The sequence below is a fragment of the Tachypleus tridentatus genome, unplaced genomic scaffold, assembly GCF_004210375.1.
Source record: "Tachypleus tridentatus isolate NWPU-2018 unplaced genomic scaffold, ASM421037v1 Hic_cluster_2, whole genome shotgun sequence".
NCBI classification, from domain to species: Eukaryota; Metazoa; Arthropoda; class Merostomata; order Xiphosura; family Limulidae; genus Tachypleus; species Tachypleus tridentatus.
In genome coordinates this window covers 38,171,431-38,188,441 of record NW_027467782.1, presented here as the reverse complement: position 1 = coordinate 38,188,441, position 17,011 = coordinate 38,171,431, and the positions used below count along the sequence as shown (strand labels likewise).

At 29.1% G+C, this 17,011-nt stretch overlaps 1 protein-coding gene across 1 annotated transcript in view; it reads right to left on the bottom strand.

Moving 5' to 3' along the window:
• Positions 1-4,387: 4,387 nt before the first annotated feature.
• The window catches only part of LOC143242279 (uncharacterized), a 69,376-nt gene continuing 56,752 nt past the window's right edge, over positions 4,388-17,011 (bottom strand). The window contains exons 17-20 of the mRNA XM_076485645.1: positions 15,891-15,962; positions 10,855-10,937; positions 8,368-8,445; positions 4,388-4,439 (exon numbers count right to left, since the gene is read on the bottom strand). The gene's annotated coding sequence lies outside the window, so the exon portion shown is untranslated. The remainder of the gene's footprint in view (positions 4,440-8,367; positions 8,446-10,854; positions 10,938-15,890; positions 15,963-17,011) is intronic.

Sequence of the window (17,011 nt, the reverse complement as noted above, 5' to 3'; positions counted from 1 at the left end):
ATATAATACATACACCTGATTCAATATTTTTTAAGAGAAGATATTATAAAAGAGGATCAAAGATAAGTACAAATATTGCATCTTTTAAAATAATAATAGCAACCAAATAAAACAACAAGAAACTGTTAATGGTTAAATATGAAGGGTTGATGTTTTTAGAGGCTTTCTTTAATAAAAGCTCCATAATCTGGGTTGAGTTTTTTATTTAAACTTTTCAAAAATATGGGGTAGTTGTTATTCTCATTGTATAACTGAGAATAAGCATTCATTGACAAAACTACATGAGTGAACAAACCTACAAAAATGCTTGAACAATTTAGAACTTATTAAAACAAGTGCAGTCTTCAATAGATCATAGGGTGACAAGTATACATGAAAAACTCTCAATATTTGTTTTCCCTTTTCCAAATGTTTGTTGAATCACTTGAGAGGAAATTAAACTCAGAATGTCCAAGCAGTTTGTAATAAGTACACCAAAAGCCTTTTAGACTTTAGAAGTGAAAATAAAACAAGTTGGCTGGTGTGATTTTTATTCAAAATTAAATTCATAGATCCAATAGATATTTATAACAAAGGAATTCACACATTTACACTTATAATGCACTTAGTAAAACTGCATGATTGTTATATTAAACTAAAGAAATTCACACTAAAAAAATTAATACTTTACACAAAAACTCACATCTTCATCCAATTAAGGTCTACTATTGATAAACTCTGACCATCAGGTTAAAATCAACCCACAGATCTGAATCGTTATGGTTTTGAACCTATTAAAAAATAATGTTGCTTATAAATATAAATAGTAGTGTGTGTAAATTTAGCATATATATACACCTAAAAGCAAATTATACCACATATGAAAACATAAGCTGATAGGTGTAAATGTGAAGCATTAATTTTACTGCATATGTTCTTGAACATTTTAAGGGTTTTATTGACAAATTTAATGTTATCTTAACAAAGACTAGTGTCTGCATATTAAAACTTAGCTGACTTAACCTGTCATGAAATCACATCTTCTGCCTCAAGCAAACCTCTCTTTGTTACATAACAGAAGCACAAAGTTTTACAATTTGTATCTTAAATATAAATATATAAAACACATTAACCATAATTACAGGCACCCATACTGGAACATATGTTCTAACATTCAAAATTAATAAAACAATCTTATTATCAATGAAGTTAGTATCACAGTTTACATTCTAGTCCAAAGTTTTATATTATCTATGTTTTAATTTCTTTATTTAAAAACAACCCTTAAGGGAAAATCTTAAAATTCAGTTTGATGAACATTTCACAAAGTTTTAACTGTTAGATTTTCTAGCTGTGAGTTAGATATAGCAAGTACAGAGAGCTAGATTAATTGTTCTGCTTACACAGTCTTTGTTCAAGCTACTTAGGAGACACTGGAAGGAAAGAGAAATAAATTTCTTTGGATTCTAAAACATAAAAATATTAAATTTTGTGACAAGTAAAAACTTACTATTAAGAATATAACATCAACTTTGATGAAAAGTTAAAATGCATGTATATTTTTTTCTACTTTTAATTTTAAATATTTCATTGCACAATATGTTGATGATAACACTCAAAATATTCAAAATCTGAGTGCAAATAACTAGAATACAAAATAAAGAACCTTTAATTAAAATAATATTATTTTTGGTTTTACAAATTATTTGTAATCTTTAACAATTTTGCCAGGCATTGTGAAGATATATTAAAGAAGCTCAGAATTATCATATTGTTGCACTGTTTGTCATATCTTAATACAAACTATGCCAAATGGCCTATCCATGAGGTGAAATAAATGAAAGGATAATTTAAGAAAAAATGATAATTTTTAATCCTCTAATTACTAAGTGTCCATGAACCACATGTACCCTTTTAATACATTTTTCTAAACTATTTATCCATCATATTACTTGTGAGCCTACGACCTTCCCAGAAAACAATTAACCAAAATATCATTAATATTGTAGTTAATATCACATTGTCTTTACACAGAAGATGAGTGATTCTCCAAAACTTGTGGTAAGCTCTTTTTGTCTGATAGTTGTAACAGAAACAACTATAAAATTATTCAATATTATTAATACATAAATAGTATTTACACAGCATAATAGTATTTTTAAAATTATCTAGTTACAGCAGGTAACTAATAATAAACGATACAACAGTGACTAATAACAAACGTTACAACAGGTGACTAATAACAAATGTTGGCAGGTGACTGATAACAAACGTTACAACAGGTAATAACAACACACACTGATAACATTTGTATGTAAAACTAACAATTAATTTTTCTTACATACAGTTAAGGGGTATGATTTTAAAATCCTATAGCAGCTACCTTATTTTAATTTTGTTCAATTGAATTGGCCTGGAAAGGGAGTACAATTTATAAATTGGAGTACCTGAATTTAATAAAAGCTGTTTAACATTTGTTCCAACAAAAAAAAATTAAACTATATTACCTATAGGACAAAAGTCAGAAAAGCATTTAACATTTGCAAAATACTGAGATCAAACTTAGAATTCAAGTCTTGATGAGGAGATTAAAAATTGTTGTTCCAGTCTTAAACATTTTCAAGCACAGCAATATATATGTCCCTAATTTTGAAACTGACAGATAAAGAGGGAAAGCAGCTGGTCAACAGCAAAGTTTCAGGTTATTCTTTTCAACTGATACTCTTGTAATAAACCTACAAAGCAAAGGTATGGAGCAGATTTTGTGATAACAGGATGTAACTAGTGAATTCATTAACAACTGGCCAACATGATAAGAATGGTATTAAATCTGTAAACTACATGTCAGCATGAATACTGCAACTGAGTCAAGAGAATTAACTATGTACAACAAGATATATACATATACATTTATTAATGACTATGATCTCTAAAACTCAAGTAGCTAGAATGGTGACATTTTTTTTAAAAATCTGAAAAAACAACTTTTATTAAGACTCAACTGGTTTCCTACCTTTTAACTAAAAGTTGTAAAAAGGGTTTTAATAGACATTGCTTATTCATTTTATTTTTATTTTATATATTTTTGAAAGCTAAACAGAGGTTATCTAAACTATCTGTCCCTAACTTTTACATGACAGAAAACAGCTAATACACAGTATCTAATAATGGTCTATTGATATAAGACCAAGTAGAGACCATGATTCTTAGAGTGCAACTATGTTCCCAAAGTCTGGAGAAACATTGTTTTGTAACTGCCATTAACTGGTGTTACACAAACCACTAAGCAAGACCAACCATAGACTTTTACATAAAAAGAAAATATGTTACTGTGTAACACTAGGGAATTCAGGATATTTCAAAACATATTTCCTTACAGAATTAGAACTTAAAACTTACATAGTATTAAGATATAGATTATTGGCTAAGTTTTCATGCCATAGTAACTGGTATAACAAACTCTTCCATCATCCATAGTAAACAATAGCCAGATTGAAAGAGTTAAACTTAAGCACCTTGCTTCATGATTCATTTTTATTTCTAATAATATTTTAGAGTGATCAAAATTTTATTTCTTAGTATATAAACAAACATAAATATCTTATTCTAATAAAATACATCCTAGTATCATATATTGTTTCAGACTTCTGAACAGAGAAAAAAAGGCTAATTGTGAAAGTGTTGCTGAACTAAACTAAGAGTTGACAAAAATTAATTTTGAGAAAAGAAAGATATAGTATTTTCAGTAAATTTTAAATTCCTGATATGTTTCTTTCTTTCTTATATTACATTTTTCAATTTTCAATTTAGATTTTATGAATGAATTAAAGAAAAAACAAATGATTTTCAACTATTTTTTTCTATTACAAAGTTTCGAGAAATAACATCAAGTTTAAAGTATATTATATCTACGTTACTGATATTCACCACTTGTCATGCTATCAAATGCTTATGACAAAAACTGAAATCTTTATAAAAAACAACTTTGTGCAATTATAATAAAACAGTTAAACTTCCTTAAGGCAGTAAGCAAGAACTTTGAAATTATATTTTTATTTAAAACATAACAGAGCTTCTTAAGACATGTTAATGCACCAAATATACACTTGTAACAGTCTTGTAGTAAACTACCCACAGTTGTTTGTTCAATACAAACTGAAATTCAGATGTATCACTGCTCACATGTTTTCTGTCTTACACACTTTACATTTGATAAACTGGTTTGGCTAAATTTATGTTCCTGCACCTTGATGTAATTTTTATAGCAAATTAGTTTGTTGTTAGTGTGAAAGTATATATACCCCTCTTTCATTACAAATATTAAATATTATAAATGCAAACAATTATTTATCTGTTAGTAAGAACTAGAGTATACAAATAATTACTAAACATTATATATCAAATTTATACACACCTTGTAACCACCAAAAGTAACAGATTTACAGATGAATGAATACACCCTATGTTCAAAGAAAGAAAACACAATAGTTAATTAATAACCTGCCTATAACTAAATAAATGTTTCCATAGCTAATACAAAAATCTATGGCAAGTCAAATTTTGTATACATGTGTAAAGAAGTAACATATCACTTAATATATGATTAAGAACTGAAACTATTAATGTTTGGAGAAACTCCATAATTACAGAATTGACAAAAGCAAAGACAAGTTTTTTGGGTTTTTTTTTGCAAATACATGTGAAACATACAGCTGTCTTTATTTTCAATTCTATATTACTTGACAGGTTTTACCTTATAACAGTAATTATAAATTTTTTATTAGACAACTTATTTTCAGATGTTTATAATTACTTCCCATTTATATTTGTGACAAAACTAGTAACTCTACCTGCTGTCATTTTCAACTTTCTTAACTCAACTAACAAAAAATATGGATGCTGCAAAAATGGGAATATGAAGAAACATCAATCTTGGTCATCCAAAGTTTCAAACAAAAAAGAACATTGAAAAGTGAGAAAACTCATCACTATAAACTCAGGAAGGTCTAGAAACATAGGACAGAATGATGACCAAATCCCCCAGTGCTTCGGGATGTGAGAAACAGATGAAAATAAATCTTGGAGAGGGTGATAAATCCTTTTGACAGTAACTTTGCCCAAAAGGTTTGACATTGCCTTAGACAAATATAAGAAAGAATAGGAGGGATAAGAATGGAAACAACAGAGGATAAAGAATGATGAGATAAAGTCAATGGATAAAACTTGGCAGAACAAATTCCAGAACTTTATAAAGACTTTCTTTTGGGTTTCAAGGGCCAGGAAAGCTACCATTTTAACAATATGATTATAATTGTGCTTTAAATTGACAAATGAGTACACAGTATTAATGTTAAGAGCTTAATTTGCAAAATAAATAAAGACAGTATTCAGAAACTATTTTGGTGTATTTCTAATTATTTAATAAAATATATTATATGTGTATCAATAAAACGTCAACTATCCAAGCCATGTTTTCAATTTCACAAATGTGTGGAATAATTTTCACTGACATAAATATTCTATGCACAAAAAGATCAATGTCCCAGTCTGTGTCACATTTCCATTTCTTCTTTGACTTGATCCAATCATGGTTTTCTCTTAATGACCTTTCAGAATAGATTCAGTTTCATCTCTACTGCTGCAGGTTTCACATTTTCATCACTTGAGACTTCTTGGGTTTGTATGTCAAAGTACAATCGTTTTTCTCTTTTTTCAGTTAATCTAGGTTTTCTCACTTTTCTACCAAACTTTTCTGTTTCCAAATGCTTTTCTCACCCCTTTCACAAATATAATAATTTGCAGAATGATCTAGACTTACAGCATGCTTATTAGCATCATAAACTAGTTTTGTGTTGTGTGTGTATCCTTTTGCTTAGGACATTCTCACCTTGGAGTTCACTGAGATTCCAGTCTCCAAACTAGTTTGTCCATATGACAAGACAGAAAAATCTTCCATCACACTCTACAAATTTGGATACTTTATAAAAGTGCTTTTCCAAAATGCATCTGCTCTTTTATTCTCCGAGTTGAAATCACTAAATGTACTGAAATTAGCCATGAACTAATTGTGAAGAAACTGAGTAAACTCTTCTGTGATTTCATCAGTGTTTATTTTAACTAACTCAACAAAGGAGTTGAGAATCCTATTCAATTTCCTTTAAATGTAACACTTTACAACAGCAAGACTTGCTGGGAAAAAGCAGATATTGTTTCTTACTACAGTTTATTATAATTAGCACTTTTTCAACAACGTCTTGGCCATTGCTAGTAATTCTGTTCTATACTGTATTCTGAACACCATTTTTGTGCTTGTCACTTAGTTCTAGTTAAGAAAGAAGCCTTGTTGAAGAAAACCTAATGCCGATTTTATTATAAGCCAAGAGATCATCTTCCTGCAATTTATATCAATCCAATTTGAGCTTTGTATTCAATGTTTTCTATATATCTGGTTTCACAACAAGATTGAGCAGTTTTTTGTGATGACAAGAAACTTACTTGAAGTAAAAATGTATCTCAAGGCAGCCTTTGTGGATATTAAAACATTTATTAACATGACCTAAGAAGGTTTAAATGTTGTTCTCTACTTTATTTTAATAAAAGTTTTAACACCCGAACCAGCCATCCTAAGATACACGAGCACAGTTTTCATCATGGTTTGGACATCACCACCCAGAAGAAGAGTCATGGGCTTGTCTGATTGCATTTTCTCAAGATAAGGTTGAACTAGCTGCTGACAAGGGGTGATTGCTGCAGTGTGTTTTATTAAACTGTACCAAAATAATCAGACAAAGACTATTTTAAGAAAAGGCCTATTGAGTTCCTTTTACAAACCATCAGACATATATTAGGCCTAAACACAGGTTCGTGATACAGGTTGATTTATTTGATACAATGTAGAAAAAAAATTATTATTTTTTTATGATATATATGTATGTATATCATCAGTGAGTGAACACACCGAAAATGTCTACTCAAAACCACTAATAACAGACCTACAACAAACAGATCTATTTGAAAAACGAATAAGTTAATGATTTACTGGGCCTAACAACAATACACTGGAATGAGCAGCCACATACGCATGTGTGGCTTCACAGTTCCCTGCCTAAATTGATAACTCTTATCATTCAGTATCAAATAAAAATTGATGTTGAAAAGTTTCATGCAAGCAATAAAAAAACAAAAAAAATTGCACACATCTTAACTCTTAACATCCAAGTGCCAAATTGAGAGGCAGTATGGGCAGCCAGCTACATTAGGATGTGATGTTGTAATAGGGACAATTACTAAAAGGAATGAATGTGTTTTTCTGACATGAACTGTAACCTGTTAGGATTGAAAATATAAAACACTGGTCACGATGTTGAATACATATGGTATATTATATGATGAGATCAAAATTGTTACTGATAAGAAAACTGATTCAATAATCATGGAAGATTTTAATTTTACACATTTAATGGAATCATATAGAATGTAACAGAGAGAAAATTTATTGAAGTGGTTCAGATTTTCTATACCAACTGGTGCTGTTTTAGGTTCTAGAAGTACTTCAGGGATTAATGCTTGAGTTATCTTTTAAGTGTATAATTAGCAATTTATCTTAATTTGTTGGTGAAATTAATCTTTGGGTACATCTAACTGTATTGAAGATTCTGAGGTATTACAGAATGAACTAAGTAAAATGGTAAGTTGAACAAATGTTTGTTAAATGATATTTAAATACAGTAAGTACAGGATAATTCATTTGACTTAAGTTAGATCACACATTCAATAAAGATGGAAACTAGCTCAAAGCATGAATAAAGAAAAAGGTCTTTACATGGTAGAAAACAATTCACACAAGCCATTCAAAAGTACTTCTTTTTTTGCTATAAATATAGCGAATATAATTTATGATGTATTTTAAAGCATCACAATTAAACGATTTAAAGGGATACCTCCTTATGTTAAGTTTCACTTGGCATTCCAAGTGAACAATTTTGGTCTTGTTATCCAAGATACCGACTTAATGAAATGTGTTCAACTAGGATTATTCCAGGGATGGAAGGATTACTTTATAGGGGCAGGGTAAGATCTTTCATCTTATTTTGTTGAGCTATACTCTGATGATAACTTAAAAGGACAACAGATTAGGTCTTGGAATGGACCAAATGAATTACATTTAAGGTAATTACATTTTTCTAACAGGATCATTGAGTTATGGAACGAGTTGTTGCGAAGTAATTACTTACAGTAATAATACTTCTTTAAAATCTGAGATGTAATACTACAAGCAACATCTAATAGCTACATTGAATTTGCAATAAAATACCTGTGTATAGTAATTAAAAATCTACCTTGCATATCAACACTAATTTTAATACTACTACAAAAAAGAATTCTTACATTATACTCGAGGTTTCCTTGCCAATGTCAAAGAATGCAGATAAAGCCTGTTTTGATCTGATTTGCACACACCATAGTCTGTAGTAAAAATTATATCCAAATTAAAAAAAATTTAATAACAAATTATACAAATCAGAGCACCTGAGTAAAAGCAAAATTTATTTATTTGATACTAAAGTATTGGATGTTTCAATATTATTTTAATCTGAACAACTCAAAACTGACCCAAATGTCAAAATCCATAAACACACACAGTTAAGATTATAATTTGACTACTTGTAATTTATGCTTGAAATTTTTTTAACTTATCAACTTTTAAATTGGAAGGAACAACAACATGATGTAGTCATTATTAACCTGGTAAAAGAGCATTCTAAACAACAATTTTTCTTTCTGATGCCCCACAAGTTTATGAACAAAATTATAAATACCTTGCACTTAAACTGATTACATGAAAAGTTATTTCAACAACTATAAAAAACTTGTTGTATAATATTACACAAACAAAGATTATTAACACAAACTAGATCACCATTGGCAGTGCTATGGCTCAACTTTGAACTTTCCAATAAGAATATGACACAGAAGTTGTTTTATTGAAATAAGTTTTTAACTTGATTGATAACTCTGAATTTCAGTTTTGCCTTAAAAACCTGAGAATCAATTAAACCAACAGGTTTTTATGATTGTCTTCAAAATATATACACTAATTACAGAAACAATATGAACTGTTCATCACACAAATGTTCTTAAGTTCTAGAAGCATCACTCTGTCTGGTTTAAATTTTGAGGATGAAATAAATATTTTACTATTAATATTTCAAAACATCTGTTGGTACAGAAGTTAAGCTGTTTTTAAGATCTACCCTTACTATTATTACAATTAGTAAAATTTGTATTTCTCACCAAACCCCTTTCTCTAGTTACAACAATAACTGACTCCAATGTCACCAACCTTCCAAGAATGTGTGGAAATAATCCTGTTATAACATTAATTCATGATATCTGTTGTGCACATTTCAAACAGTTATAAACAGGACTTACAAAAATCAGAGTTATGCATGACTCTTTTTATCATAATTTAATTACCACATTCTTTGTTATTATTATTCAGTATGTTCTATGAGCATTCTTGCATGTAAATTTCATAAAATAAGAACATTCATTTCATGTTACTATTATTAATTTATGTGCATAAAGAATGTATTTTCCATAAATGCATTGCTCATAAGTTTGATCCTTGGTGTTAAATGAAAACAAGAGAACATAAACAATGTAGAAAAAATATACAATCCAAAAGTGAACAATAAAATGATTACAAACCAGAATATACAAAAAGGAGGAATTAGTAAAATTACACTTTTCAAACAATTTTAATTAAATGATGAACTTATATGTAGTATTTTGATTTGTATTTTACTAACTAAAGAGAAGCTATATTCATATAGGATTTTCTATAACTCAATGACAATTAGTAAATCAAATAGGCTTTACATTTATATTTAATATTGTGATGAATTAGGTGTAATACCTGAAGAAAACGTTATTTTTATTTTATATATTTCAGAATGAAAATGTTTATTTTGGTACAAAAGTTTAAAAACAAAATATAATGTTGTCTTTATGTACTAAATTAATTTATATTAAGCATATTTCAAATATAGGAGTTACTTAGAATAAGAAAGAGTAATACCATTGTCACCATTTTATTATGTTTAAATAAAATTAATTCTCTTCTTAGTAGCAAATTATTTAAAATTTTTATTCAGATATCAAAATCATGAAATTCAGTATATAATTAAAAATGAAATATAAATTATGATAGTATATAGTCTAATTCTCTTCTTAGTAGTAAAATATTTAAAATTTTATTCAAAATATCAAAATCGTAAAATTCAGTATATAATTAAAAATGAAATATAAATTATGATAGTATATAGTTTAGTCCTCTTCTTAGTAGCAAAATATTTAAAATTTTTATTCAAAAGATCAAAATCCTAAAATTCAGTACATAATTAAAAATGAAATATAAATTATGACAATATATAGTTTAGTCCTCTTCTTAGTAGCAAAATATTTAAAATTTTATTCAAAAGATCAAAATCCTAAAATTCAGTATAGAATTAAAAATGAAATATAAATTATGACAATATATGGTTTACTTTGACTATTTAAATTTAAAATAAAAATCCTTTTAATCAAAAGTGACCATGTTCATATTTTAAATTTCATACCTAATTTCTTATTTATTTTGCACACAAAACAACCTTAAAATACTGCAAATAATTTGTTTTCATCTACCACTGTTCAATATTTTGTCCATAAAAAATCTACAATTTGTACAATAACATTAATGAGTTAAATACTGATCAAGAAGAATTCTCTTGGCCTAGCTGTCAACACACAGCTACACAGAGAAATACCATCTAAAGTATAAATTAACTCAATTCATAAAGCTGGTTTTTTATAATGTTCACAGTTACATACCTGTCTAAGCAGCTGGACTGGACAATTGTTTTCTAATGCTAACATCAGCAAAGAATAAATCAAGGAACCTCCATCATCTCTACCTGAGAAAATAAATGTATATGATAAATAACAAATTTTGTTCATGTAAAATCCATAGAAGTAAAACTGTTAGATAAGCACACTCATTGTTAAAATTTATCTTAAGATGGCTGGTATGGGTATTAAAACTTTTATTAAAATAAAGTAGAGAACAACATTTCAACCTTCTTAAGCCTTAACCTTCTTTAGGTTAAAAAAAAGAGAGTTTTGAGAAGTGAAATTCAAGTGAATTTCTCATCACAAAACACTCATTGTTAATTCACTGTTCTTTTGGGGGATTACATACATACTATATTATCAAAAGTACTGTAATATAAATATATGACAAGGTGGTTATGTTTCATTTTTGAGATTTCATTTAATAGGATATGAAATTACAGCTGACAATAGTTAATAACACTTAATACCAACCATTGACAAACATCTGATAAAATATTTTTATTCCAGTGTTTGTGTGTGTGTGTAAGTATATATTTTCTAATAAACAAAAATAAAAAACTGAACAAATCAGAAGAATCCCTATGGTACAGACATGGGATATAAAATGTATCATAGGTTTCAGAGGTGACTGAAGAAGTAGGACCCACACTGTGATGGGGATAAATGAATTGTCAGTTTCAAACTCAACTGTGAGTTTCACAAAAAGAAATACATAAATAAATAATAATAAAATAACCAAAATAAATAAAAATTAGGAGAGCAAGATATGAGTACTCAAGCCCATAATGTCTCACATCTGTATCATCCTTTACTACCTGCAAACTGTTGTGGGAAGGTGACTGTTCTCCAAAGTAAAGAAAATGTAATAATAATAAGGTACTAACACTTGAGTGTAAGCAAGATAAACTGCAGCATTTTTTATTTTTGTTTGGGTTTGTTTTTAATGCAGTTTTTTCCTACTAATTTTATTTTACTTGACAATCAAGTATTAATCTTTATTTATATGTAGACAGGCTGGTGGTCCTACACATGCAAGGAAAGATATCAACAGTAACTATTAAAAATCACTCACATAACATTTTTTTGCAGAAAATAAAAAAGGGAATCTCAGTATATTAGAAAGCATACAAATGAAAAGTTACATACCGAACAAGTTTCTTCCCACCACACACAACAAAAAAATGAATACGTATACATATCCTAACATAAATATCTAGAGTGTATCTCTACATAGCACTAATACTTACTTAGTGTAAAACATGCTTCTAACTTAAAAAGCAGAAACCTTACCACTGAATATTATTATTCACATCAGGTTAACCATTTTGCTATGGGCTCAGTGTAATATACAAGTTCATCTATACAACTGCACACATTAAGTATTTGCACTATAACTTTTGATGCAGCATGTATCTTCACAAAATTTGGTAAAGATTACAAATATTTTGTGTATAAAGATATCAGATTTTTAATTTTTATTAAAGATTCTTTGTGAATCTGAGTGCAAACTGATTTCATGTTATGATTAAAAAAAATTATTATTTGTTTAAAAATCTCAGATATTATTTTCACAATCTCTAAAACCTCCTAAGTACTTTCAAACACTTATTTTCAGCAAGACTTTGTTTTATGTTATTTTCTCTACTCTAACTATGTGTGATCTGTCATTTGACCAACCTCATAACCATCATAAAACTTTGGAAATAAATGTAAATGAAGTTTTTCATGCTAGAATGAAAAACACAAAAAGACAGTAATATAAAACTGACCTTTAGTCTTTCCTGTCTTGGCTGCATTTTAGTGGACTAATATTTTATAATACAGTCACATTTCAATTATTGTACATTATACTCATAACTAATTACTATTTAGAAATAAGTTATGGAGCTTATTTTTCTTAAATATTGAATGATAAAAAATAAAGAAGTAAAGCAAACAATTATCTCTTCTTGCTACAATTTTGTACTCAGTTGCTGCTCTAAGTCTTTTAAAATTTTGCATATAAAGGATAACTGAACTGATACCATAGAATTTAACTGTAATTTATTAAGCTTAGTACCTAAAATGTATTTAGATTTAGTAAAACATGAAATTTCAATCAGACTAAAGACACAACCTATCTTGAAATTTTGGTTTGAAAGAACGTGGCAGCTTTTTTACAGATTAAAAGAGCTGAGTAAACTACTCTGGAGGATATTCTAAACTTTTGATTGGTTATTCACATATCATTTTGAAGTAAGTGTACATAACTAACCATATGGTGAAAGAAGCCGCTAGGTTTGATTCAGTATGCAAGTCGTATCTCAGCAAAATAAAAAGATATAAGGTTCTCATTTTTCATTCTAGCCTGATAATATTAATAATTTGAGTTTCTAATTAGTATGAAACTATAGACTTAGTATTTTGGGATCACAGTCATCTGATTTTAACCAATGCTGCATTCAAAATACTACACAACTCACTGAAATCTATATTCAGATTCTTTAAATATTTAACCTTTAACTTAAGAAATTAACTTATGTATGTACATAGTATTAAAGTTTGAATTATAATCTACAATGTGATTCCAAATTTATTGACCTAAATTCATAAAATAGTAGTTCAATAAAATTTTGAATGTAAGCCAACAAACACAATGACATCACGTTTGAGATGTATTTAGGAGGTTTTAAGAGATTATGCAAAAAGATTTGAGATTTTGGCAATGAAAAGTAGTTTTTTCAGTCATAACATGAAATCACTTTGCACCCTATTTTCACAAGCAAATCTTTAGTAAAGATATTTCATTAAAAAGTTTGATTTTTTTTGTATACAAAATACTTGTAATATTTAGTAAAAGTCTACCAAATTTTGTGAAGATACACATGCAATACCAAAAGTTATAGTTCAAATACTTAACATGTGCAAATTTGAAGGTGAAGTCGTATATAATACCGAGCCAGTAGCTAAAGGATTAAATAATTCTCCTTTTCATCAAAGTCCACAAGACAGATTCAATAACTTCAGAATGCCATTCAATAAGACAATTTATTTCTTCTCTATATCTGTTATTACAAGCTATGAAACTCACTTTAGAAATTGTCCATTATGACTTAAACCAAAAGTCAATCTAACTTCACTTTTACAAACATACTTGCATTAATTTGAGACATTATGATGTAACAGTACTCAATTTAAGCAACAAGAAAAATTCAGAAGGTTTGAGTAATGTGACATTAATTCATAACTGGTTTTTAAAGAGTTAGGTAAACAAATCTGCAATAAACTATTTCTTCCAAGTTATACATTTCCTGTAATGAAAATATATTTGTGATAGGTATTTATCTCCTCTCTCAAATATAGCAATATGGTTCAGTGCTACCCTCTATATGCAAAATTCTTTGCATGCCACAAGTCTTCAACTTTCACAAACCACACAATCAATGTGATTCAACTGCACCTCACATGTAAATCAAGTGACAGCACTCTACTAATACAAGTGCAACACACCCTCCCTCTATTCCATTTCTACTGTTTTGACAGAAATTGTAATCACCAGTTTTCAGTATAAAGGAGGTGTGACAAGTATCTATAGGATATATATTTTCAATATATTCTTCTCACATATACAACTGGAATCTCACACTAAACAAGTAATTTTTCTTGATTAGTACAAGAAAAAAAGAAGCATCCATCACAAGCTTCTGAAGAACATGCAAAAAACAGGAGATCATCAAAGTAGAAGATCCTATGTAGGAGACCACACAACTTCTGTTACAGGTATATTCTACACCCAATGTTGTACCCATGCATTACTTCCACTAAAATGTGTAACTAGAATAGGCAGAGTCCAGTGATAATGATAGAAATAAGTATCCTTCAAAAGCATATGACAGACACCATAAGTGTGATCCCAACAAGGAACACACATGGGAAACCACACCACTTCTGTACCAGGTATACACTATGCAAAGTGTGGAAACAGGTGTCACATATATGGGTGGAAAGTGAGAAGAGCACAATCAAATGGGAGAGAAAGAAAGAAACACTAAGTGAGTTTGAATCCAAACAACAATACACTGGAATCTCAGTCCCCATGAAGAAAGACTAGACAAGAACCATCTACAATCAGATATGTGAGGAATGTACTCAAAATGTGTTGAGTCGCTAAGGCAAGTGGCTCATCAACTCCAGTCCAAACCCAAGCAGCATCAGGATTACTACTTCTGACTTGTGATTGGAGGAGGATCCCCACCATCTTTATCTCAAGGTTAGTAGAACAGTATTATACACATACCTAACCAATCTACTAAAAGAAGCAAAAGAGCAAATCCACAACCACACACACATACAACAGTCCAACACTCAAATGATGGTGTGAAGGGACGTACCAGTGTGGCATTTTGCATTGCAGGAAAAAAACAAACACTGTTAGGAGAAAAAAGACACCTCTTATAACAACCAATCTCCCAACAGTTTAAAACTAGGAAACCCTCTGTTGAGACACTCAGACCTGAAAACAGTAATGGTGCTCAAAGCAACAATAATAATTTCAGAAATTGTAAAACAAACTTAAGAAGTCATATTAAACCATGAAGAATTCAAAAAAGAGAAAACAAAATTAATAAACAAAGGTAAATTATCTCTGCAAACGACTACAGAAACAATTAACTGTAGCAAATCAAGTTAATCATTACTTCACAAAAGAAATGGAATGAACACTTGAAGGAAAAGAGTTAACAACTGAAAAACATCTGCTCTCAATCACTGTCTAATAAGAAGTAAAAGTTCATTGTAAAGGGAGTCGCACAAGTCAGGAGGGTGTGTCACACTCCTATTGGGAGTTTACATGACAATTTACATGCCAGACACAGTTGAGCCACATGGAAGTTCAAGGATTATGGCATGACAAACATTTCTGCACACAGAAGGCAGCACTGAATGAAAATAATTATACATGTGAAAAGAAGTACTGTACTACACCACAAACTTCACAATCTGGATTCAATCTATAATCAAAAACATATTCAACTTACCCACAACACATCTAGAATTCCATATGCAAAGTCTTTGTTCCCTAACAGATCATCTAGGACTAGGTTAACAACCTGACAAATGTACAAAAAATACATGTATATACACACTATTTTATTATGCCATCCCACATTATGTTCAACATATAAAGCACTTAAATTCAAACTAACATACAGAACTCATATTCTTAATTTTCCATGGTCTTTTTCAATTTCTTATAACAATACATGCATAGTTCATTCATAAAGTTCATTTACTGTTTATTGTACTTTTTAATCAGTCAAAATGATTCATTTTATAATCATGCTATTCTTTATAACACACTACATTAGTTCTTGTAGATGATTATAAGCAGCTACACATCTTCCTTAAGCATTCGTGATGAGCCCAATCAAGTTCACAGATTAATCCCACACTCTTTAAATGAAAGTAGTTTTATGGGTTTTATTAAATATTGGACCAAATAAAGTGTGGAAAAACCCCATAAAACTCTACCCTTTCATAAAAAAAGATATTACTTTATGGTAAGTAACCAGAACTATTATACAGCCAATCAAATTTTATTTAACAATACCAAACTGATTCACGCTACAACGTGTAACATTGACATCCACTGCATTAATGATCACATGCCTAGAAAGTACTAGTTTATTCCATTCTTTCTCCTCCATAAATTGTGAAACAAAGTTACCCTGTCTATTATAAATTGTATATGTGATTACTTAGTAAGTTACTTAGTTGTAGCATTTCTATGTTTGAAACCTGCTATAAGAATAGTTTTACTAAAGTTAATTTTATTTATTTATACAATAGTCATAAATTGTAGGAAAAGACATCATATTACTCATCATCAAATGCAATTACAAACAATGATTTATTTATAAAACAAACTCATAATATATAAGGGTGTCAATAATAAACTCTTATTCACTGTGCTATATGTAATACTCCCATTAATTTATGGGGCAGCCAAAACAATAAAGATTACAAACAATGTATATGAGCATGTTAGATGGATGTGGCTAAATCAGTCAATATAAGAATTAAATGTATGATCTTCTATCAAAGCATGTTACAACTATACTTCAAATATTTTATAATACATAAACAGTACTGAATACCT